The sequence below is a fragment of the Hoplias malabaricus genome, chromosome 16 (genome assembly GCF_029633855.1).
Source record: "Hoplias malabaricus isolate fHopMal1 chromosome 16, fHopMal1.hap1, whole genome shotgun sequence".
In the NCBI taxonomy this organism is placed as follows: Eukaryota; Metazoa; Chordata; class Actinopteri; order Characiformes; family Erythrinidae; genus Hoplias; species Hoplias malabaricus.
The window spans coordinates 9,678,607-9,702,297 of record NC_089815.1 but is presented as its reverse complement, the minus strand read 5'-3'; the positions used below and the strand labels follow the sequence as shown (position 1 = coordinate 9,702,297).

At 38.7% G+C, this 23,691-nt stretch overlaps 1 protein-coding gene across 9 annotated transcripts in view; it reads right to left on the bottom strand.

Annotated features, from left to right (window-relative positions):
• plekha7b (pleckstrin homology domain containing, family A member 7b) overlaps positions 1-23,691 on the bottom strand; it is a 116,177-nt gene that overhangs the window by 89,446 nt on the left and 3,040 nt on the right. The window contains exon 1 of one of the 9 annotated variants that reach the window (XR_010795747.1): positions 8,743-8,907. The exons of the other annotated variants lie outside the window; for them this stretch is intronic. The gene's annotated coding sequence lies outside the window, so the exon portion shown is untranslated. Of the gene's footprint in view, positions 1-8,742; positions 8,908-23,691 lie in introns of those variants that run through there. 9 annotated transcript variants of the gene reach the window in all.

Genomic DNA, 23,691 nt, shown 5'->3' with positions numbered 1-23,691 from the left:
CAATTTACAAGAAAGTTGATGTAATGCAACCTTCTGATCTGTTTCTCTTATGTTCTGTGGAAATGTCTGACAGCAATTTCCAACAATTAAGTCTTCTTTAAAACGCAGCTGCATGCGTATGCACACTCGCCTGGTTGATGTTAAACCCCAGGCATATTCTGTGCACCCTCATCCCTCCATCTCATCCCCATAATCACTGCCACACACAAAAAACACAGCCCATATCTTCATCTTATAGGATTGCTCTTGGCCATTCACTGGGCTCAATCAATAGCACATTTGCAGTTAGACGTTAATGGAAATCTTTTATGCCAGCCTTTCATAAACAATGGCACCATTTTTTGTCAAGTCATGTTGTTGCTCTCCTTACATTAGCTGCTTATGTAGCTATGTAAGGTATCAGTTGATGATGCTGACAGTTGATAAAACAGTTGTCAGGTCAGTGACAGAAGCCTTTGTTTTTTATTTGTTTTTTTTTTTCATCTAGACGTCTTGAGAAATAACAGGCTCATTTGTCAGTGCCAGAAGTGATCTGTGTCCATGCATAGCAGTCTGACAGGAGAGGAGTGAGAATAAATCATCTGGCAGTGATAGTCTGCCCACAGTGCTTGGCGCTGCTCATCACTGTCACATGACATCACGCATGTAAGTTATCAGGAGGTCATTATATGGCCGCACATCAAGTTTATATATCGTCTGTAGATTTCCTATATTTCTAATGAAATAAAGGGTAGTAATTAGGGCTGTGAAATATTGTATCGCATCAAATAACATCAACATAATTTTGGAGGAAAAAATGAACAAAAATCTGACTCGTTTATCAACGTCATGTATTTATGCACAATATGGCGCATGTTCATTAGCTGAACAGCACATCACAAGTATGATGGAGAGTGGCTCTGTGGTGAAGGAGTTTGTTCCAAAATAGTGGAACGACTTCAGTAGTGTGGAGGTGGTTTGGATACAGAATATCATATGTATATCAATAATATGAACAATATGCAAGGGTCCTGCAACAACAAAACAGGGAAACAATTAATCTGATTCACCAACTCAAGCAGCATCGCCCAGAGGAAAGCCAAAATGCAGCAATGAGAGCTCACCAGATAATGAGCTCTAAACCAAGCATGCAGACTATGCTGACTCTGCATAGCATTTATTTTGTGTTTGTTTTGTTATTTTGAGTGAACCTTTAAGGGTATTTTTTGTATAATTGCTGGGTTGGACAAGAACTCAATATCAGTATATATTGCAATATTCAAGCATTCATTATCTGTAACCACTTATCCAGTTCGGTGGGTCCAAAGCCTACCTGGAATCATTGGGTGCAACACCCTGGAGGGGGCACCTGTCCTTCACAGGGCAACACACACTCACACATTCACACCTACAGACACTTCTGAGTCCCCAATCCACCTACCAACGTGAGTTTTTCCCTGGAGCTGTGTGACTGCGACACTACCTGCTGAGCCACCATGCCGCCTTATTGCAATATAAAATGTTTCAATAACAATCAGGTGATTTTTAAGCACATTTTCAATATTTGAATATACATTAGTTCGTCAGTTCAGAACTCAATTTAAAAGTTAGTTTAAAAATATAAGTCAAGAGGTTGTTGTTTGATTGTGATATAATGTAGCTTTTAGTTCTTGGCAGTTTTCTTGTTCATATCGATATGGAATTATATCGTATTGACAATTTTGGCCATATCGTCCAAGTCTATATGTATACAATAAATGTCATTGTTTATTTTATACAAAATTAGAATCCTTGTAAGTTACTGATGTTTATAAAATAACCAAATGTTTACAGATTGTGTTTTTGTTTCTGCTGAAAGCTTAAAATGTTACATTTATAAGAGTATAAACAGTAACATTTATTTTGTTGCAAAAGCATTTTTTCAGTGTTTTGTCATATCGCCAAGACTACCCAGAAAAATTGTTATATTATTTTTTGACCATATCACTCACCTGGTATGTAATCCCTTACAGCAGTTAAAGATACATTACAACAGTTCTGTGAGAACATAATGACAAAGGTACTGGATTGACCTCCATCACTACAAAGAACCCAATTGCATTGCTCCACAGCCCAATGCTGTAGTGTTTTATACTTCCCTAGTCAATGCTTGGCTATTAAGGTGTTGACCTGAGGATCACATTTTACTGATCAATGCATTCCTATATACATTATATAAGCTGTGGGCACAACTGAACAAGTGTATCCACCATAGATGTACATTAACGTAGCTGCTCTCACTCCAAAACCTATATCATGGTGCAGTTTATTCCTAAGCTATTATTCTTATTTAGTCGATATCCCTCTGGATAAGAAGCAAATGGCTAAAAGATTAGTTCTTTACTTTATCTCTCTGAGCTGCATTATTGCATTATTTTTGCATTATTTCTATAGAACTGATGCACAATGGTTGTCATTTTATGTTCATATTAGCTGAAAGAAGTGCAAAAAAAAGTCTATTTGAGCTGGGCAACATGTTTAAATATGCACATTTAGTCTCAGGTGGGTACGGATGAAACATCAAAGTCTTCAAGGCATGCTCAGGAATCATCCTGACATCCACAGAAAGCCACAAATCGATTCTGCACAGTGAGATTCATATTTTCATCAATACATAAGAGCAACTGCAGGGCCACCTTTCACTTTATATGGTATTTTCATTATATAGGCATGTCCCAATATAGCTACCATTGCTTCACCATTCAAAAACTGACAACTGTCATTTTCTCTGGCCAACAAGGGCAAGATAGAAAGGTGACATTGACAGTCAAAATGATATATTAACCATAACTTGGCCTCTTCGCATATATTAAGCATATAAAATGGAATGTGTTAAAATGTGTTGCTAATATATACAGACTTCACAGTGTTATACTATAATTCGTCAGCTTGTACATTTATATGGCTGACTAATTATAGTATAACACTGTGAATTCGGGATTTCAGAACAGTTTCAGTGCTCTACTGAATTAAAGTCTGTCCTATTCACTGCCTGTAAAGGTCCATATGATTCTGCACTATCAATCAATGATGACAATCATCAATCATGACAATAGCTATTTAAACACATAAAAATAAGTTTGTTCACTATATATCGTTTAAGGGGAAAGTCACTTAGCATGCTAACAAAGATCCTTCAATAAAAATGATTTGCTGATTCAATGTCCTTCACCTCCTTTAAATAAATATGTCCTCTGGAGTTACACAAAACATTCCTTTGAAAATTCCCCTTGCAGTTACCAACAGCTTACCTGTCCTTCCAACCCAACAGAAGGCTCCAAAAAAGGAAAGGTATTTCAGGACCACTTTTCAGCTTCTTGCTCAAATCTCAGAATAACACAGTCCCTTCCAAAACGGTACCCAAGCTTTACTGCAGCTGTACCAAAGCCTAGCTTGCATCTTCTGTAAACTTTCCAGGCTCCAGTCGGGCTAACTGCACAATCCACAACACTGGCTGCTCTCGTACGAAGTTAGTCAACAGAGAAATGCAAGCAAAGGTGAATGCCAAGGCTTCAGCCTTCTGTGCCAGAAATATCCGTGTGCGCTCAGCGTCCAGCCTGGGGGTGAGGGGAGCTCGACCCTGTGACCTCTGCCTGCTCCCGGCTCCGTCCGCTCCCACCTGCCTGCTGCTCCTGTGTGGAGGCTGTGAGGCGAGGAGTGTTGCGTCAGGCCAGCAGAATTTGTGCTGCTTCAGCCTGGGCAGAACTCCCCCAGTCACCCAAACTCCCCCAGTCAGCACCTTCTCCTGATCCAGCTCCCCTGTGAGCTCTTGAAGAATGGGGGGGAAGCGGTGGAGATGTCTCACCTCTTAATCGAGCAATGGAGAAAGGGTCTTAGAGGCATCTTTCCATCCCCACAACTGCTCTCAAGTTACACCTGCCAAAGAGTTTTCCACAGTCCGGCTCATGCAGATCGACAGGAACTGATGAGCTTGCTTACCGGATGCAACCGGAATCCTCCTGTGTTTAAGCACAGCAGTGAGTTCAGAAGGCTTAAACACAGACAAAGAAAAACAGTTCAAAAGACACCATTTACAAACTTCATTCTAAGGCTATAGAGCATCATTTGTACATGGAAATTACAGTATGAATGTGAAAATAAGATGTTAGGGGTGAATGGGTGATGCCAAATATGGACGATAATGTGTTAAAGTGCCATATTTAAAGACAATGCTGATTTAATTTCTATGTAAAAATGCACAAACTGTGTTAAATTGCATTAATTTAAAAAGGACTAATCATGTTATTTTTAATTAAATATATCATTAGACAATCAAAGCCTTGTTCTCCTACATTTCTGAAGCACTGGCAAAATGTTTTTACACACACACTTTATCAACCCAGGTCAGGCCTTATGACTCACTAGAGATCAAAGCTAAGACAAATAATATAACAAAGCTTCAGTAGTAACTTATCTTCCAAATTAGCCCCTAACTTCTGTCATGTAAACTGTTCAGGATCTCAGCAAGAAAGGAATGTAAAAGCTCAAACAAACAAGGATAATATTACTTGTGAGGTCACTTTAAAGGTTTGTAAGTACAGACACACTGCAAAAAAAAAGTTTGTGGCCATGGACATGAATCAAACGTGGCATATTGGTCTGGTTGTGCGCAAATGTAATGCAACAACAGAGAAGATTCATATTTTGAATTCTCCAAAACCTGCTAAAATAAATCTGGAATGAGATAATGTGTCCAGACCAGAAGACTTCATCACTCACTTCTCTGGCTGTCAGCAGCATCAGCCAAGGCTAGAGTCAGAATATCATAGGAAGGAAAAAAAAAAAAAATCACACAACAGTTATCTTTAATATACCTTAAGTTTCTCCTCAACAGCAATGAAACATGATGTAAACATAAAACAGACTTTTGCTTACATGAGCAATCAGTTATTTTCTTTTTGAGGTTATTATACAGACACCTACTGGCTTGAACGTATCAGGATTTTTGTATTAAACCTATTTAAAACATGGCCAACCCACATTGTGGACCTACTCTGTGGAGCACAAACTGGTTGATTAAGGACTACAAAGCAGTTTGTTTCATCTCACGTGAGTTATATTTATTTAAAAAAACAAAGCCAATCATTCATTCATTATTTGTAACCGCTTATCCAATTCAGGGTCACAGTGGGTCCAGAGCCTACCTGGAATCATTGGGCGCAAGGCAGGGAATACACCCTGGAGAAGGCACCAGTCCTTCACAGGGCAACACAGACACGGACACTTTTGAGTCACCAATCCACCTACCAACGTGTGTTTTTTGGACTGTGGGAGGAAACCGGAGCACCTGGAGGAAACCCACGCGGACACGGGGAGAACACACCAACTCCTCACAGACAGTCACCTGGAGCAGGAATCAAACCCACAACCTCCAGGTCCCTGGAGCTGTGTGACTGCAACACTACCTGCTGCGCCACCGTGCCGCCCTCAAAGATAATCAATTAATAATATTAATTAGTTATATAAGCTATGCTCAGATTTGCTGAGATAATAACAGTCATGTTTATCTGCAACTGAGCTCAACAGAGGATCTCAACCATTTTTCAGCCAAGACTAAGAACCTTCTTGGTTTTGAATTTGTAAATATCAATAAACATTTTTTTTTATCTGGGCCAGATGTCTTTTACTCTGGGGCTATTTTTAATAAGACATTTTAGAAGAATCAACTTTTGTCCCCTGAGCCATCAACTAACCAGTTTTGAATAACAAACTGATCCTCTGGGAAGACTCAGCAGCATTCCCTGGTGGTGACCAAAGGAACAGCACCTGCTCTAGCCTGGCCATTCCAGGTGATTCATTCAGAGAGAGATTACTTTATCCTCTCTGTGCAGATATTTCATCCTGGTTTTAATGCCTTTAGAGGCTTTGCCTTGACCACAGCTCCAGGCGGTTTGTCCTATGATCAGTCCATTTGGAGTGAGTTAGGGTCTGTGTGTGTGTGTGTGCGTGTGTGTGTGTCTTAATGTAGCCCTGAGAGCTAAAGACATGTATCGCTGTGACTATAATTAGGGGCATAAATTACAGCAATCAATGGCACAGTTACAGTTTGTTCCAGCATCCCCTGGCAGTCATATTCACTGATATACTACGCTTTAGCATTATGCTAGTATGTTAAGCTACAGTGGAATGCACCTCTGAATAAACAAGCCATTTCACTGGGTCCCAATTTGCAGGTTTAATCTGTAGAGTCAATTCCATGTGTTCAAGCCATGCGTTTCACCCAGGCATGACACACTGAGGAGTCATGGTTTACCTGTGTGTAACACTTTCAGATGAGTCTGGAGAGACTCCTTGAGATTTTACAGTACCATCTCAACTTGAGTGCCCTGTCACCAATGCTACTGTGATATACATGGCCTTATAAATATAACTGCTCCTGAAGGTCTTTATGCCTTCAAGGCCGATGCAAAATGTGGTTATCTCTGCTGTTTAATCTGCTCTACTCAGACTGAAACTAAGGAGGTGTGGCAAAGTCTCCCTGCAGATTTTTTTTTAAAAATAAACTACAGGCAAGGCTCCCAAGAAAATTTAAGCGTTAATGAGGGCTGCCATGAAACACCCTCTGGTGGTCCTTGGGCCTGCACTATAATGAAGCCAGTAGTACATAGAGGGTCAGTTATAGTATTTCTTTAAAAAAAACTATAGAAAATAGAATTAACTTAAAAAGTATACAATATTGCCATAATAATGCCTTTCAGCAAAACTGTTGCCTTATCTAAAGACAAGGTGACATCATTAAGCTAGAATTCCGGCATACAGTATGTGTTTGTTACCCTCGTTTAAATTTTTTTTATGTTGTATTACACACAATCCATGTTGTGGGGTTAGACTCCTAACCATCATTTTCCTTTCCTGTGGGCTTTTATGTTTCTTGTGATACATTGATAGGTTTAGAGGTGAACGTTTTTGAGAAGCCCTGCTTTATCACTCAACACCTGCTTGTGATTTTGCTGAGTCGGTCAGCTCCACTATCTAGGCTGTGCCTTCCTTCCACTTCGGCAGGAAGACACGTTTTTCTAACCTGAAACTGGATGAATCTAAGTGTTTTCTCCCGCAAAAGGAAATGAAAGTTTACTTTGAATACCTGAATGGAACACTCTGTATGCCAACTGACCTGCAAGGCCTAGACACTCTTAATCTCTTAATAAAGACACAATTTGAAATGTTAGTTTGATGAAGTAACCAAAATAAAAGTAAAAAGGAGATATTTTATGATGAGTTTGGCAACATCTGCATCCTTATTTGGCAAAGGCAATGTAATAATTAAACACTGTTGCCTGTACAATGTAGAAAAATGGTCACTGGGCTGGAGTTGTGTCTTTTGTACTTTAAATTACGGAAAATAATTGCAAATGTATTCCAGTGGAATTGTATACTTTAAGTAAGACTAATGTCATACATAATATTACATTTTATATTGTTCTTCTATTTATATTTTATATTGTTCTTTCATTAAAACCCAATACTAGGAAAATGTTAAATAATTTAAAGGGAATGTAATGTAGAACTCTAATGTGTTTTAGAGCACATAATTCGACTTTAAGACCAGTGTTGTACCTTTGAAAGTACATTTTACACTGATTTTATCTTTGGTAAACAAAAATGTTCCAGCCAAGTACCTTTTTTTTCGGACAATGTACAACACACTCTGAGCCAGTTCAGCTTTGTTATTATACTCTATCAAGTACAAAATCTGAGGTTTCCACTGTAACACACATGTCTGGCGCTTTAGGACTCAAACCCAGAATCCTCAAAACAAAGCCCTTTCATTACAAGCCAGTGGAATTTCCTTCAGGAGAAAAGCATGAAGCTGGCCCCAGATTCTTGTCATGGTCTGAATCACACACTCCCACAAACCCGAATAGTGAAAAGTCTGGAGTAAAAGACAACACGTTGTTTACAGCAAGTGGCCTCAAGTTCACATGCAGCTCTTCAGCACACCATTCTGTGTTCAGTTCCACTACTGAGCTACGAAAAGCAAAGAAAAGTTCTAGTTACGCTGCAGGTTTTTTATAACTGAGAGGTTTTCTCCTTCTTTTGACAGAATGCCGTACAGAAACTATCTGCCTTGCTCAGCCACTGGGGAAGAGGCAGTTGTGGGCTTAAGTCGTGGGTTACAGAAGGCTACCTTCACCATCTGTAGTAGCATAAAGCACTCCAGCTCATATTGCCGCCCGTCTTTAACTCTCAACCACCTCAATTTAACCCTGAAATGCACACCCTAGGTCACTAGTGAGCCGTGACTTTGTCTGACCCCTCTTTTTGACCGTTTATCTCAATTTAAACCTACATTCCTTTTGACTTCATCTAAAAACCTAAATGATCATGTAAGATGGGGGTTGGTTGCAGATTTGAATTTGCTAGACCTATACACATTACGATTCTAAAGTTCAAAAGTTTGGACTCACTTTTCTAATAAGATACTTCTTCAACACAAAATCATACATTTTAAATATTTTCCTTTCATTTAAAAATAATATTTATCTAATGCGATCACTCAACATAAGCAATTCTGAACTCATCACTGTTCAAAAACAGTACATAAATCTCTTAGATTTTAAAGGTGAAGCCAATGATGTTCAAATGACGTAAATACAAATTCGAAAAATGAAGATACATTTTGTTTAACAGCTTTCTATCCAAATTTCTGAACAGCAATGTTTTTGTAAATTATTACAGAAAGAGTCATGTATTTAAAGGTGAAATTGATTCTGACCGCATTACCTCTCCTCCCCCGTGGATGTCTCGTCCACTTCCTCCGAGATGGTCTCCAGCTGAAGCTGGATGTCCCCATGGTCAGCATGGTGTTGTGTGTTACGCTGCAGAGGCAGACAGCTGCAGCAGGTCCCCATGCTGCCCGGTGGTCTGTGTTGACCGCCTTCCAGCCTGGTGTGTGCTCGCTCGCCCATGGTGTTTAATGCACATCGTTAAAGAGAGCTCATCTCACCAGTGAATGTCAATGTGCTCGGCCAGTGCTCTCGGGTTAAATATCACCAGTCAAACCAGCTTTGATGGAACGGCCTCTGTGTGCGAGACACAAGCTCCCACTGTGTCCTCCTCTCAATCCCCTCTTTGTTTTTATTTTCACCGCTGCACCCATTCAGTGCACTGTTATTACCCCCGACTCCCATTTGTTTCAACCAGCAGAAACAATGTGTTCTTAGCCCGCCATGGCCTTCATCGCTCATGGTTGATGTGATGGTGCCATGGCACTTCTGGCCTGTGGCTTCTGGCCTCTGTGCTATTCTCTCTGTGAGGAACTAGGTAAAGTGAATACTGATGGGTGATACCTAAATATATACTCTCAAATATATATTTTTTTCGGAATAATTCACTCAGAGAGACATAGTGGGACATAAATAAATTATTAACAAAGTCATAAAGAATAAATTATTTGAAGTAATATCTTTCTACAAAGGAGTTCCACTTTAGCTGTTTTTATTTATGAAATCTGGAAAAAATCCGGAGAAACAGGTCCTGACAATTTTCAGAGTTGTCCTTTCACACATGTTGGGTACAGCTGGAGTATTCTCAGAGAGGTTCTCACAGCTGGAAATGTTCCTCATGTTTTAAGCATGGGACAGCCTGTGTGCAGCAGCCCCTATGAGGAACGGCATGATTCTCTGGAACATTACCAGCTCTATTCACACATGCACTCACTCTGACATTACACAGGTTTGCACAAAGGGGCTGGCAGAATAAAATCTGGGTGATGTCCAAATGTTATGGATATTTATGTTCACACATACAGCTCCTCAGTCGGAAAATGTTTGGATTAATGGTGCCTGTGAGAGAGGGGCTTTTGTTTACGTATGAATGGTTTAATTACACAGATATTGTAAATCATAAGTAATATTTACCTTAAGCTACAATATATGTTGTTTGTTGGGTGTTTCATATACAGTTCAAAGCACCTTTAAAGGAAATGTGGTTTCTGGCTAATGATCAATTTTCATTCAGTGTTGTGTTCCTGCCTTGTGCCCGATGATTCTAAGTAGGCTCCGGACCTACTACGACCCTTAACAGGATGCAGCGATTACAGAAAATGAACAAATGAATGAATGTATGAATGAATGAAGTGATTGATGTTAAGATAAATACAGGCGATTATGCATTCTGAGTTACGTTCATTAATTATTAAATTAACTGCTCCCATCACAGGTATTTTAAATGAAAATACAATAATCATGAAAGAAGAAAATGGAATACCTAAGAATAGGAGTAGGCTTCAATCACCTATTGATGATCTGATTAAACAATGATCCCAACATAACTGTAATAATCTGATAATGTTATTAATGTTAATAATATTATGAATCTGAATTCAAGCTGGAATTCCTGCTATTGTTCAGAAACTGCCGCACTATATCTGACAACAAGAGCAGACACTGACATATCTCTGTCTATGGTATTACCCCTACTTTCACATAGTATAGTATAGTGTCTATAGTATTACCCCTACTTTCATTTGACACATTAAATTTGTAACTTTAATCAATCAATTTGAGGCCATAACTGGGACAAAAGTTACAGAGCTTGGTTCAATAATTTAAGGAATTTCTCTAATAAAAAGTGTAGATGTTTGAAAATGTTAAGAGACGCAGAACTTTCCGCTCAAAATAAACTTTAGTAGGTTTGGTAAGATTTTTTTTTTTGCCTAAAGTTACATTATTAAGGCAAATTTACAACACTTGATGCTCCAATATATATAAATAATTTGATATTGCTGAGCTCTAGACGCAAAGAATACTAATGTCAGTCCTGTAAAATATTAGGATGCTTTCCCAAGCTAAAAATGCCTCACACCCGCCTTTATCTCCTCTAAGCTCACTATAAATGTTCAAAGCGATCAGTTATGTCTACATTCACAGGCTGATCCCACTCTGTCTGTTGCTGGTGGTCCGACACGACTAATGTGATTTCTGTGAGATAAATGGTCTGTGCCGCAGGTAGTGAATTCTAAAACAACGTTTCTGTTGTCTTTTTTCCTCCACTCCCTCCCCTCCTGCCCAGGTTTGGTCCACTGCAGCTCCACTGCGCACGGCTCCCGCCGCAAAGGGAAATCATTAAGCAGTCTCGTCACAGCGAAGGGGTCCAGCCTCCTGCTCACCGAAAAACGCAGCATAATCACTTTATCCCTTATTCTCCTCACAGAGAGAGAGATAGAGGGAGAAAATAAGAAAGAGGTGCCAGAAAAAAAAATGCACAAACAGTCTGCATCATAGCAGCTTATCCATATGGCAACAAACAATTCAAAGATCGAATCCGGTTGCTTAACAAGGCACGTGCTCCTACTAAAGATGTACATTACGCACACCAAAGCCATTCCTGGACAGTTGGGAGTGAATATTAAGCACGCATGAATATTAAAGTAATCGCAGCTAGCCAATTCCAGAACACTTACATACACACGCAGTGATACAGCCTGTAATATAAAGGAGTCTGATAACAGGCTTTCAGTGCAGCCACTCAATCACAGTGCAGGCCAAGACAAAACCAGCGAAGGTCACTCACCCTCTCCAGGGGAGAGCTGAAAAACCTGTGTTTGTCTACGCACTGGATCTGACAGGCTCTTACCACAGACACACACTTGCACTCCTGCACCACAGAAATGGCTGTTGGCCTTAGACACTATCAGTCACTTCCACTGTTTACATGATTCTAAGAGTTTACACGGTATTATGTTGTTCAGAACATGCATACGAAAGTAGACAGCCAATCAGCAGTGTAGATTTTGGAAAAAGTATGCTTTATTGGTCCCACGGATACTCACAACCTTAATTATATATATATATATATATATGGAATTCAAATTTAGTATTGTACGACAAAATCGTCAGTACTTAGCAATATTAAAAAAATAAAAAAATAAAGTAATTAGATAAAATACATATTAAAAGTTCAAAAAATGTCAATATTAAAAAAATGTATAATGTAATATAAATAAATAAATAAAAATATAGCAAAATCAAAGTAATGACTGTGGACTGTACGGCCCAGTCTGCAAATATTTTTGTATGTTTTTAACATATCTTTGTCCACAGAAAAACAGCTTGGAAGCGACATGACTGATGTTTCCTCTCTCCACATTTAGGCATCAACAATTTCTTTTAATAATATCCAAAACTGTCCCATCAGTTGCATAGAGAACAGAATTTTGTGCCTGGTCCAATATTGCCTTCAGCAGTAAGTTTTGGACATCCACGTGTGTAGATTGTAAAATATTGTGCGCAGAGTGTACATGCACCTCCACATTGCAGTGAAGTCTACTAGTAAAGAACAATATAACTGTAAACATGTAAAAACAAATCTCCAAATCGCAGTGCAAACCACGCAAAATCCCTTTGGTTTGGCATGTTTGGTTAATAAAGGTAGAAATATAAATACACACAAACAGACATGTGCATGGTGTGTGCATTTTCAAAAACTTCCACATGAGTTTTCTATTAAAAAGCTAGCTAGTCCAGATAAAAATGAAGTTTATTTGAACAGGAGCCCTCTGAGTTTTCAGAGTTTCTAAGGTACTGAACCAGACAGTTTGTGCTAGTGGTCATAGCTGCAGAAAAAATAAAAACTGGACTCAGAGGCAACTCAGTCTATCTTTTATAATGATTAACCTACAACACCCTGCACACTTGCACTTTTATGCAGCATGTTAGGCAAGCTGCGCCAGGTGTTTAGTATTCAATAAGATACTCCTCATCACACCCTTCCTCTCGACATTTGATAAAACTGACCATGAGATGGCTGATATAAATCAATCCCCAACAATACGGAACTAATTAAGAAACTCAATATAGCCCCATCAGATGTTATTTAACAGAGGACAGGGACCCAGGCCCTGACGAAGTAATTATACCAGGAACTCACTTTAGAGCAGATTTACTTCTGTGAGAAGAAGAGCACTGGTTTGGAAATGCCAGGACCCTCCAATAAAGTGTCTATGTTAAAATACATTAAGGGGCCAACTGTCACGATGATCATTAATATCTACATAAGAACAATCTGCTTAAACTTGAGGAAAGTAAAAAAGTAAAAAAAGGCACATGTAAGGAAATCTGAACACCAGACCTTAACTGCACTGTGCCAGCATGAAGGAAACAGTTGGAAATACTTTTAAAACTCCGGCTCTTTCAAGCTACTTTCATTCGATCCCTTGAGGTCAAGCCAACAGAGTAAAAAGCAAAAGTACAAAAGCTTCCCAAGAATTACTTCTGTCAGCTAGGAGCTAGCAGGCTTGGAGTTCACATGAAAGCTAAAATACAAAACTATGACTAGTTCAACAAGAAACTTAAGTTCTTTAAATGCTGTTATACACTGAATGATCACTGGATTAGGAAATCCTACCTTGTATCTACATTCGCTGTCCATTTTATTAGCCCCATTGACCATACAGGAGCACTTTGTAATTCTAAAATTACAGACTTTAGTCTGTAAGTTTCTCTGCATACTTTTTTTAAACCCATTTTAGCCTGCTCCTCAATGGTCAGGACCGTCACAGGACCACCAGATAACAGGTATGATTTGGGTTGTGGATCATTCTCAGTGCTGCAGTGACACTGACGTGGCGGTGTGTTACTGTGTGTTGTGCTGGTACGAGAGGATCAGACACAGAAGTGCTGCTGGAGTTTAGTAACACAGAGATCACTCAGTAAATGTTTAGGTAATGTTTTTCCACAAGAAAAAAGTCTGTATTTTAATGGATCAATAAACAAGTATGAAAAGCAATGAAATGACCAAGCAACAATAATTAAATCCACTACTGCCTTCACAGCAAATTCACCAGTGTTAAATCAACACTATTAGTTTTAAATTAACACTGTTAGTGTAATAATTTAACATTCTCAGTATTAAGTTAACACTAATAGTGTGGATTTAACACTGGTGAATTTGCTGTGTTGATACCTAGTATTGACACAACTAGAATGACATAGCATGAGCATAAAATATGAGGTCAAAGATTATTTCAGGCCTTCTCCAATGAGCAACGAAACATTAAGCTGTGCTGCTAGCATAGCCCTTTTTACAAAGCAGAGAGTAGAACACTTGTAGGTACTTCAATTCCTTTAATCAGCATTTACACTGCTTTGGCTTTCCCCTTTTTGAAATGTTATACAGTCAATGAACTCATTCTGAAGAACTACATAACAAAAGACTTGACAAGCCTTAGAGGAGACTAGAGCAAAGCCAAAATGGCTTGGTACAGAATGCAGCAAAATGACACATTTTTCCCAGCATTCCTCTTTTCCATTGTTGTGGGAGTGACAAATGGCAGTGTTAACTGGAATGAGAGAGTTTAGTGAGCTAGTGTGGGGAACCCAAGTCTAATCTGTGTAGGCAGCCAGTCAATGTATGGCTAGAGTCTCATGGAAATCCAACACCTCCACTGCTAGTCCTGGGAGACGCAAACCCCGAAGACAAAAAGAATATTGTCCCGACAGGACACCATTGTGAAGCGGTGCCTTTGGGGAGCTATAGGATTGCACCAGTTCAATGCAGGCTGACTTTTGCAGGTATCAATTTGCTTTCCTCGAGGTGAAGACTGGGAAAAGCACTTTGAGCTCCTCTTGCACACATGAAGTGACACACATTCCTTAGTAACTATTCGCACTAATGATACCTACGCAAGACGATCATTCCATTTCGGCTCTAAATAAAGTTAAGAGGCTTAAAAATAGGAATCTAAGTCAAAGGTTGTTACACACTCCCAAGAGGATCTGCTTTAATTCAGTAATAAATGTAGGGTGCATATGGGGTGTTTGTCACCTCTATTTTTAACAAAAGTAAAGGAGAGTGGTTTTACTACGCTCACTCAACCTCAACAGTTCCTCCATTGTGCCACCAGCTTCTTAGTTCCAGCAACCTGCTGCACAAGCAACAGGCCGTTGTCACGGCAGCGACATGTGGACTTGGACCGGGATCAGCCTTTTTTGGTGCACAATGGAAACAGGGTGGGGAGGGGAAGGTCAGATCAAAAGTTCACAAAGACTTTCAGCACCGTCACTTGGCCACCTTTAATCTAAACCCAAGCAAAACTAACAAAAGTCTCATTTACAATGGATTAACAACGATGCCTAAAAATAAAGCGCAGACAAATGCATCACAGATAGCCATGATGAATTGCAAATTTCAATGAGGGTCCCCTGCCAGTGCTCCCCAGCAGGAAGTTGTGCCTTAACTTTGTGTGGTTGTATGGACATTCTTGAACGTTTTCCCAGTTCAAACACAGTTCCAAAAGTGTCATAGGGTCTTTATAGCATTTTGTGGGTACTATAATGTCCCATAAATCATTGGTAGTTTTAAGTGAGATCAATGCATACTAAAGTACCTTGTAAACAGTGGACAGGGGAAGTTATCTTATGATAAAGCCACTGAAAACCCCAACGGTACACAGCAGGGTTGTATACTTATTAAAACATCTGTAGAAAACTAATGTAACAGTGTAATGTTAGATGAGGGGCATTGGCTGTAACTTTTATCATCCTCATTGGAAAATGTGTCAGTAGGTTGGCTCAACATCCTGGATTCATGACTCAATTTCTCACAATATTCAAAACTAAAAATCAATGACCAAAAAAATGACCTTTTCTTATGTGTATTTAAAAACAGAAATTCTGCATTATATCCTTGTATACATATTTGAACAAAATGTATATTTGGTCCCCTTCAATGAAAAGACCTTTTATGATTGTAGAGTCACCATATAAAATTACCTTGTATAAACATTCCTTTTTTTATTACTATTTCTGAAGCACAGACAATGCTAAATACTGGGTTCATTTCTTGTATGAAATTCTTAAATGTAGCCCCCTTGGTACTAAATGAAAATAAAAAAGAAAATGTTGGTGTCCTTGTAACAGCTTAACCATACATTAATAACAAATCTAAAATTTAAATCAAAGTGTACAAACAAGCTCACTGAGTTTAGCTCAGCCTTTAAACACTAGATGAGTCAAGAACTGGTCATTGGATTGCTGTGATTCTCTACTCTTAGTGCACCAAACAATGCCACTGCCTTCAATAGTATAGCAAACAGAATGTGATATGCACACTGTCACATTTCTACATTGAGATGCATTGTCAGTATGCATTTTCACAAGTCTATCGGTGATTATACTGAGCCTAGACAGACTTCTCAGTAACGTTCATACCAATTCTAGAGCTGGAGATGTCAGTAATACTATAAACAGAGGTATAAAAAGAAGTTGCTGCCATTTGAAAATGATGATGGCATAGGAAAATGACAACATGAAACATTACTGTAGTACCTGAATGTCTGATGTAATGCCAAAGAAGTGAGCAGGATTGAACTAAAGTCAGACAAGAACATGCCTTTTTATAAGGCTCCCAACAAGACAGAAATGCCCACAGCACAAGTCTTTTCTCTCCACACAGTTATAGGAAAAGCTGAAAAAATCTAAATGCTAATAAACTTTTGCAAGCAAACTCCATGTCATTTAACGTCATGGTACCTGTTCCTTGGGTGATTAAAGCCCACTCCATTCCCTCCTCAAACTAAGCAGCTTTCATGTAAGCCCGTCAGCAAAAGTGAAGCTTTTTATCAGTAGACTTGGTAGAGTGGGCTAAAAGGTGAGAAACAGAAGATGGTGATCTTAAATGACTTCCCTTTTTCTAATATTAGAGAAGACTGACACAGGGAACAGGACCCTTCATATGAGAATATCACCTCTTTGGTTTATCAGTTACACTGCCCTCCAGCATGGATCTGCTGGGATCTAGTGTCAGTTATTTCCCTGAGGTCAAGGCATTGACATCAGCAGAGATGAATTAGACTACAATCGCTTTATGAGTCACCTGGAAGTGCCTCTGATCTCCACAGACATCACAAAGCTTCTCTAGAGATTGCTGACCCTTCAATATCAAGGGCTGTCTGCAGCAAAGTTTCTACTTGGGAAAAGTTGGAGCCAGAGATGGATTTAGTATGTCATTCAGACAAATAGATAAAATAATAACAATAGGTTATTTTCAAGGGAATGTTTTACCAATTGTGTAACAATTATGTAACAATTTAAAATCTGACACTAGGTTCTGCATGTCAAACACCTCAGATTTCAAAGCATCTATATGTTTGATATTATACATAATTGTGATTTCTATACTTTTTTAATCTTTTTGGTGAATATATTTCCAATTATCCCCAACTGATTTTTAAATTGTCTACGCTTTTCTGGTAAAAATAAATAAATAAATAAATAAAAAATATACTGCATAACGAAAATTCCAGTGCCATCATCACTACTTACATTGGACTGCTTCACCAATCTTCACCTCAACATTTTAGAGAACATTCTAGAGCAGCCTGAGAACATTCTGGAAGTGTCTGAATGGAGAACACTTTACACAGTGTGAATGAGAAAAGCATCCTACAATCCTTGAGAAGTTTTTTTGGTACAGCTTTCTGAACAAGGAAGAACATTTTAGAACAGTGAATGAAGAGAACAGGATCATTTGAATGGGGAAAGCACATTCTAAAGCACTGGGAAAATAAAGATTATATTCTAACAGTGTGAATGTAGGAAACACATTCTAGAGCAGTGGGAATATATGCTACTCTTCCACTGCATGGTACCTCTACTACTCAAAACTTCTCAAGTTTTGTACCTGGTTTATATTCCACTACCACAGAGTGTCACATTTTAGTCCATGACTTGGAACTATGAGGAAACAGGTACTAATAAGTAATCCATTCCATGTACCATATACCAAACTTGACTAACATGAAATAAAAAAATCAGTGTATAGTTGCATGAGTAGGTATTACGCAGTGGAAAACCACCTATAAGAGAACATTGAACTGTGTGAATGTGAGAAAGACGTACGACAGTGTACATAGAGAGAACGTCTAGAGCAGTGAGAATAAAGACATTCTAGAACAGTTTATATATACCGTGTTCACAATGGCTCCTTATTCACTATTCCCTAATATTCACTATACAGTATCAGTCAAATGTTTGGACACATCTCATTAGTTATTGGTGAAATAGGGTCATTCACTGTACAGTAACCAGCCCCTACCTCTGCACAACCCAAGTTATGTTCTCAAACACATCAAGAAGGTGAGCAGTTCTACAAATTAACACTTGACGAAGCCACAGCTGAAACCATTCGAGGTGACGACTTCATGAAGCTGATTGAGAAAACGCCAAGAGTGTGCAAAGCTACAATAATTCCATGTTTTCCTTCATAGTTTCAATGTCTTCTATATTCATTAACAATGATGAAAATATAAAGAAAAAATAAAAAAAATAAAAAACACTGAATGAGATGTATCCAAACTTTTGACAGGTACTGTACGTTCACAATTTGTGGAAAATGGCCCAAAACAAAGGAATCCCTCCATGTGTGGGTGTGTCCAAATATTTGACTGGTACTGTATAGTGTATTATTATAGGGAACTGAGATCAGAGGTTTAGTGAAAGATTTTGGACACAACCTCAACACAGTGGGTCATGGGTAATTGCTATCTGATATCAGCTGCTATGGTAGAACCTCAATATAGTAGTGTTCTGTATAGTAGTGCGCTATATATATATTGAATAGGGCACAGTTTCCGGCACAGCAATAGAGGACCTCTCAGAACAATGTGAATGTGCTTTTTTGGAATTGGCTTTTTTGTAAACAGCATGCTCTGCAGTAAAAAGTTGAAGAGAAACTAATCTCCATTGAGCATCACTGAAGTCACTGAGCATTCTTGCAGTAGAATCTAATACAGCAACTCCTCCAGGCTCTGACAAAAAGAATGTGATATGTCAATGTCACCCACCTTTCTCAGCTACTCATGTGAAGATAGATTCCAGGAGCTTGTCTCCCTCTTCACATCTTTAATTAGCTGAGTGCAGCAGAGACCAGTGGGCCGAACAGGTGGGGCTTTGCCTTCCAGCACTTCTCCTATTAGTCCTTATATGCTCATGCGGGATATATTAAATATCTGGCAACCACAAAGCCTGCAGTAAATCAAATAAACTTTTGATCGAGGAAGCGAGGCCAGTATGCGGTCTGTCGAGCGCTACCCCCATTAACCAGAGAGATAATATTCACATCAGCAGAAATGAAGGGTCCCTAGGAGATGCTAACGTACAGCTAATGTGCTCGGGCACAAGGACAGGCTCCCCAATGTGATTTCCTCAGCCCGCACACATTCAGCACTACCCAATATTTTAGTTCACAGTTTATGAACTCCTGTCATACATACTGATTTATTGGGTGGCAAAAAAGGATGAAAATTTTGACCTCCCCAAGACTAGGGAAAGTTCTAAATTAGCAAAAGTATATTTGTTGGCCTAACTGTTTTGACACAAATTGTGCATGCTAATGCTAAATTCTTTTGTATAAAATGATTCACAAAACCACATGTTATTCTAAGCCACTACCACAGGTCTAGTCACTCTTTTTGGCTTTCAAAGAAGAGAAAGTGAATGTAGTATTTGTTACAGCGGACCTCAGGTTTTCATCTATTTTTGGTCTCCTTTTGTAGCTCAAAAATCAGCTTCCTTCCCAAGTGACACCATGATAATGTACTGCTGCCTCACGGCCTACAAGATCCAAACAGGAACTGTAAAGCCATTTAGGCCACAAATAAGCACTTTATTTTACAGCCCTGACATTTGTGCTCTTGTACATCTCAGAACCGCAGTGTTCTGTTCTGTCGGAGCACACAATGATTCCCTTCATGTGGTCCAACAATAAACCTGTCAGCAATAACGCATTTCCAAAATCATTTTCTCTGACCTTTAGGACTCCCCCTCTGTTATGTTAATACTGCAGCTGTGTTTCTCACTGGTCTGCAAGCAGCAAAAGTGGTGCCTTAAGTAGAAACAATACCTAGGTCCCATCACATGAACAAGGCTATTGAATTGCAAAACAGTGACCAAGGCGCTAATACGCTGTAGACTGCATTGCATAACTGGGTTACAACAGCATGGCACATAGAAAGAGTTGGGGGTCAAGCTTATGTAGTTCATGCAGGTGGATTTATGACACACTAGACCTATTTTGTGACAGATTGCGCTTTAGCTACAGTGCATAAGAAAAAATGTTTTGAAAAAGTTATGTCCTATAAAGAATATGCACTGCTACATACTGTGATTACTATGGCTATGTTCAAATTAAAAGTCTCATTCATCAATTACAATTTTTTGCTCATATCAGATTCGGCTTGACGGTTCACATTCAAAAATGTAAGTGACGTGTTTCTGTCTGTACTATGAAGAAATCTGTTCCTGAAATGGCATGCATGCGCACATTAAAATATGACTGCATGTCACCTCCTTTGTGAGCTAACTCATCAAACTAAAACTGAACAAACAGACACTTAAATGATCACATGTGCAAAACATTTTGCTCAGGGGGACAGCAAACTTCTCACACACTGTACATGATTAAGACAAGGAGGCAAAAAAAGCCAGCAGGCTTGCAGTAGTGAGACCGGCTGTATCCCAAATGTCTCTCCTGGCTTTATATAGTGCACAGTGAAGGGTATACAATAATGAACTTCTTGATGTTGAACTAGTGCCCTAGTCTGGGTGTAATCTGTGAAGTGCACTATATGGAATATGGTGATATTCGGCACTCACCCGAGGGCTAATAATTTTTGTTTTAAAATCTGTAAAATGCACTATATAATATTTAAATATCGGGACCCATCTATAGCACTTAGCGCATGCATACAGACAAGAATGATGCATGAAATCCAATCTGGCCACACATGCCCACAAATCGGATATGTATCCGATTTAGGACCACATATGAACGTGATTAAAATCTGATTTGACACATCACATCACATCATGGCAAAATCTGATTTGGTAATCATCAGCCTGGTAGTGTGAACTTAGCCTATGTGGCAAGTGAAAACAACAAGCCTTTTTTAAAAGTATGGAGATGTACTTCTTTGCAAATGTGATCTGAGACTGCAGCTTGTAAAATAAATCCAGAGAAATATTTTGAAAAAACAAAGCAAGCAGCTTCAGGGATTGTGACAGGACAACTCTCAACTCCAGTTCCAATCCAAACTTTATCAATCCAAGGCATTATTATTCTTCAAGCTTACCCTCTGAATGGCTTCAAGCACTCTCCAAAGCTAACAGAATAAAACATTAAACATAACGCCTAGTCAGGCTGTCTGGTGAAACTGCAGCCTGGAAGATGGTCCTCACTCTGCCTATAACTGTGGCATCAGCTGGAGAGGAGCAATTTTCTGCATGTGTTTTACATTACTGGACAATGTTGATTTAAGGTTAGTGGAGATGCTGTAGGATATGAAGAGAAATGTCTTGCATGGGCACAGCTGCTGTTTGCTGTAAGCCAAGAGCTGATTCCTGCACTTTAAAAAATCAACCTGTAAAACACAGCAGAAAGAGTTTCAATAGTCTGCAGACCGAGTCCAAATAACAAAGAGGCTAATAAAACCATCTAGCAAGTAAATCACATTATAATGTGATTTAAAAAATTAAAAAAGCACATTATAATGTGTCAGCAGCTGATGTGCTCAAGACATGAAGGACATGTGGAGGCTATAATAGACATGTTTTGAAGTGGCTGTTTTCATATTCAGCAAAGCAAAACGGGTAAAGTGACTTTGCCAAGCCGGGCTACCGTGAATTGAGAGTGTGATCATGCTATATATCTCTGTCACCGTAAGTTTGCATGGGCACACAGCTGTACACACCCACAGGACAGAATGGTAACAACATGCCGCTAATGGGGAAACTGAAGGTCCAGCACATTGCTGGACATGAGGAGAATTTTAATGGGGAAAGCCCGTTCAGTCATGCTGGGCAATGCCCTTTATTTTCTCCATTACATGGGCAGGGAGAGAGAGGTAATTGGTGGCAGGGCTCCGATGTTGGAGCAGTGTCTGCAGTGCTGATCGGTAGAGAGTTCTGTAATCAAATTGCCTTCCTACAGAGAAACAAAGATGAAGGAATTGCCAGCAAACTTTTTTTGTTTAACAGACAAAAACTGCAGAGGTAAAATTAAACCAGGCTCTAATATAAGATTTAGAAAATGGTATGCAACGGTTTCTATTAGATAAGAATATACATGGAGTGTCAATAGTCAAAGTGTATAAATGTGACATATTCTGTCACTCACCTAATGTTTAAATCTTAAAAGAGAGAATAATGCTAAATATTTGCCTTTAAGTCCCAACAGTCACTGCAACAGCCAGACCAGTTTGGTGCTACAACTACAAAACATTTTTGACAAAAATACTAATGTTACATACAGCAAAATTTCCATTAAGTTATCACTGTGATGACCATATTAGGAACAATATCTTAAAAGTGATGTCTATAATTGTAGAAAAACACAATTGTCTCTGGTTTGTTTGGTATCATTCAGATACTCAGAATGTTTTAAAATGGAATGGTGTGTTTGGGGGGAGAATTACTGTTTGTAATTTCTTTGTAAGGTTTTATTCACTGTTTGAAGTACCACAGAAACTCATTTGTAACTCGAGTTAATTAGATTTGTAGCCCTTTCTGTACTGCAGTTAGACATCTCCTGAATTTGGAGACCTTTCCACCTTAAGTTGTCAGAAACAGCAAATATTTGTCAATATTACTCAGCTATGGAGCAGGAACAGAGTAATATCCTCATCTCAGTGTGTGCTTTTGAATGTTAGGAATTCTCCCCGTTGTCAAAAAAAATGACACATGCCTTTTTTTCTCCCATGAACTGAAAGAGAGAAAGTATAGCATACTGGGAAAGAGCAGTTTGTGTTTTTACTAATTTATAGACACTGGGGCTTCGTAAACACATTAAACCGATTTCCAGGGCACAAACAAAGAGAAGAGCTAGCAAATGATGAGGAAACATCTTTTGAATTTTATAAAACATGTTTTTTAGTACAATCATGAACATCATCTTTAACTGTATCTAAGCCCATATTTTTGTGGGGAGGTGGGGCAGGGGAATCACAGGTGCTAATAAAAACATTATATTGCACTTTGTTGTAAAATATTTCTAAAGCTGTCGGTAATGCTGTATGTATAGTTTCCTCATCATAAACAAGTCAAAATATAAATGTGAAGTTATATATAAAGCTAACACTGCTGTGCACTTCACTGAACTTACAGGAGGTTCACCAATGTAGACCAGCAAACTTGATAAACATGGTAGGTAAGCAGTAATATCAGCGTAGTAGCTAATTGCAGCTATTGTTGGTTTATAAGTGGTATTGTTAAAACTAAACGAATGATTACATTAAATTATGGGTATTAACTTTCTTTTAGCATGTATGCAATTGGCTAATATTCATATTTTTTTCTAGTAATCAGTAGGGATGCACCGATCCAATATTAAAATCGGATATCAGTAATTAACAAAATTAGCTGGATAAGCTATCAAACAAATCGGCAGATCCATGGGATCGATCCATTCAATTTCAGTTCAACTTATTTTATACCCATGTTTTCTCAGTTTCAGCTGCTACGTTTTATTTTGAATTGCACTAAATGTTTGCATGTTTACAATGTTTGATTACTTATAGTTTTGACCAAGTTATTTGTTTATTCTAAGGTTCAGCTGCTAGATTTTATATTGGATTTATGTTTACATTAAACAGATTTATTTGTCACTAAAATGAACAGTTGTGAAGGACATCGGACAAGGTCCTTCACAACTGTTCATTTTAGTGAAAAATAAATAACA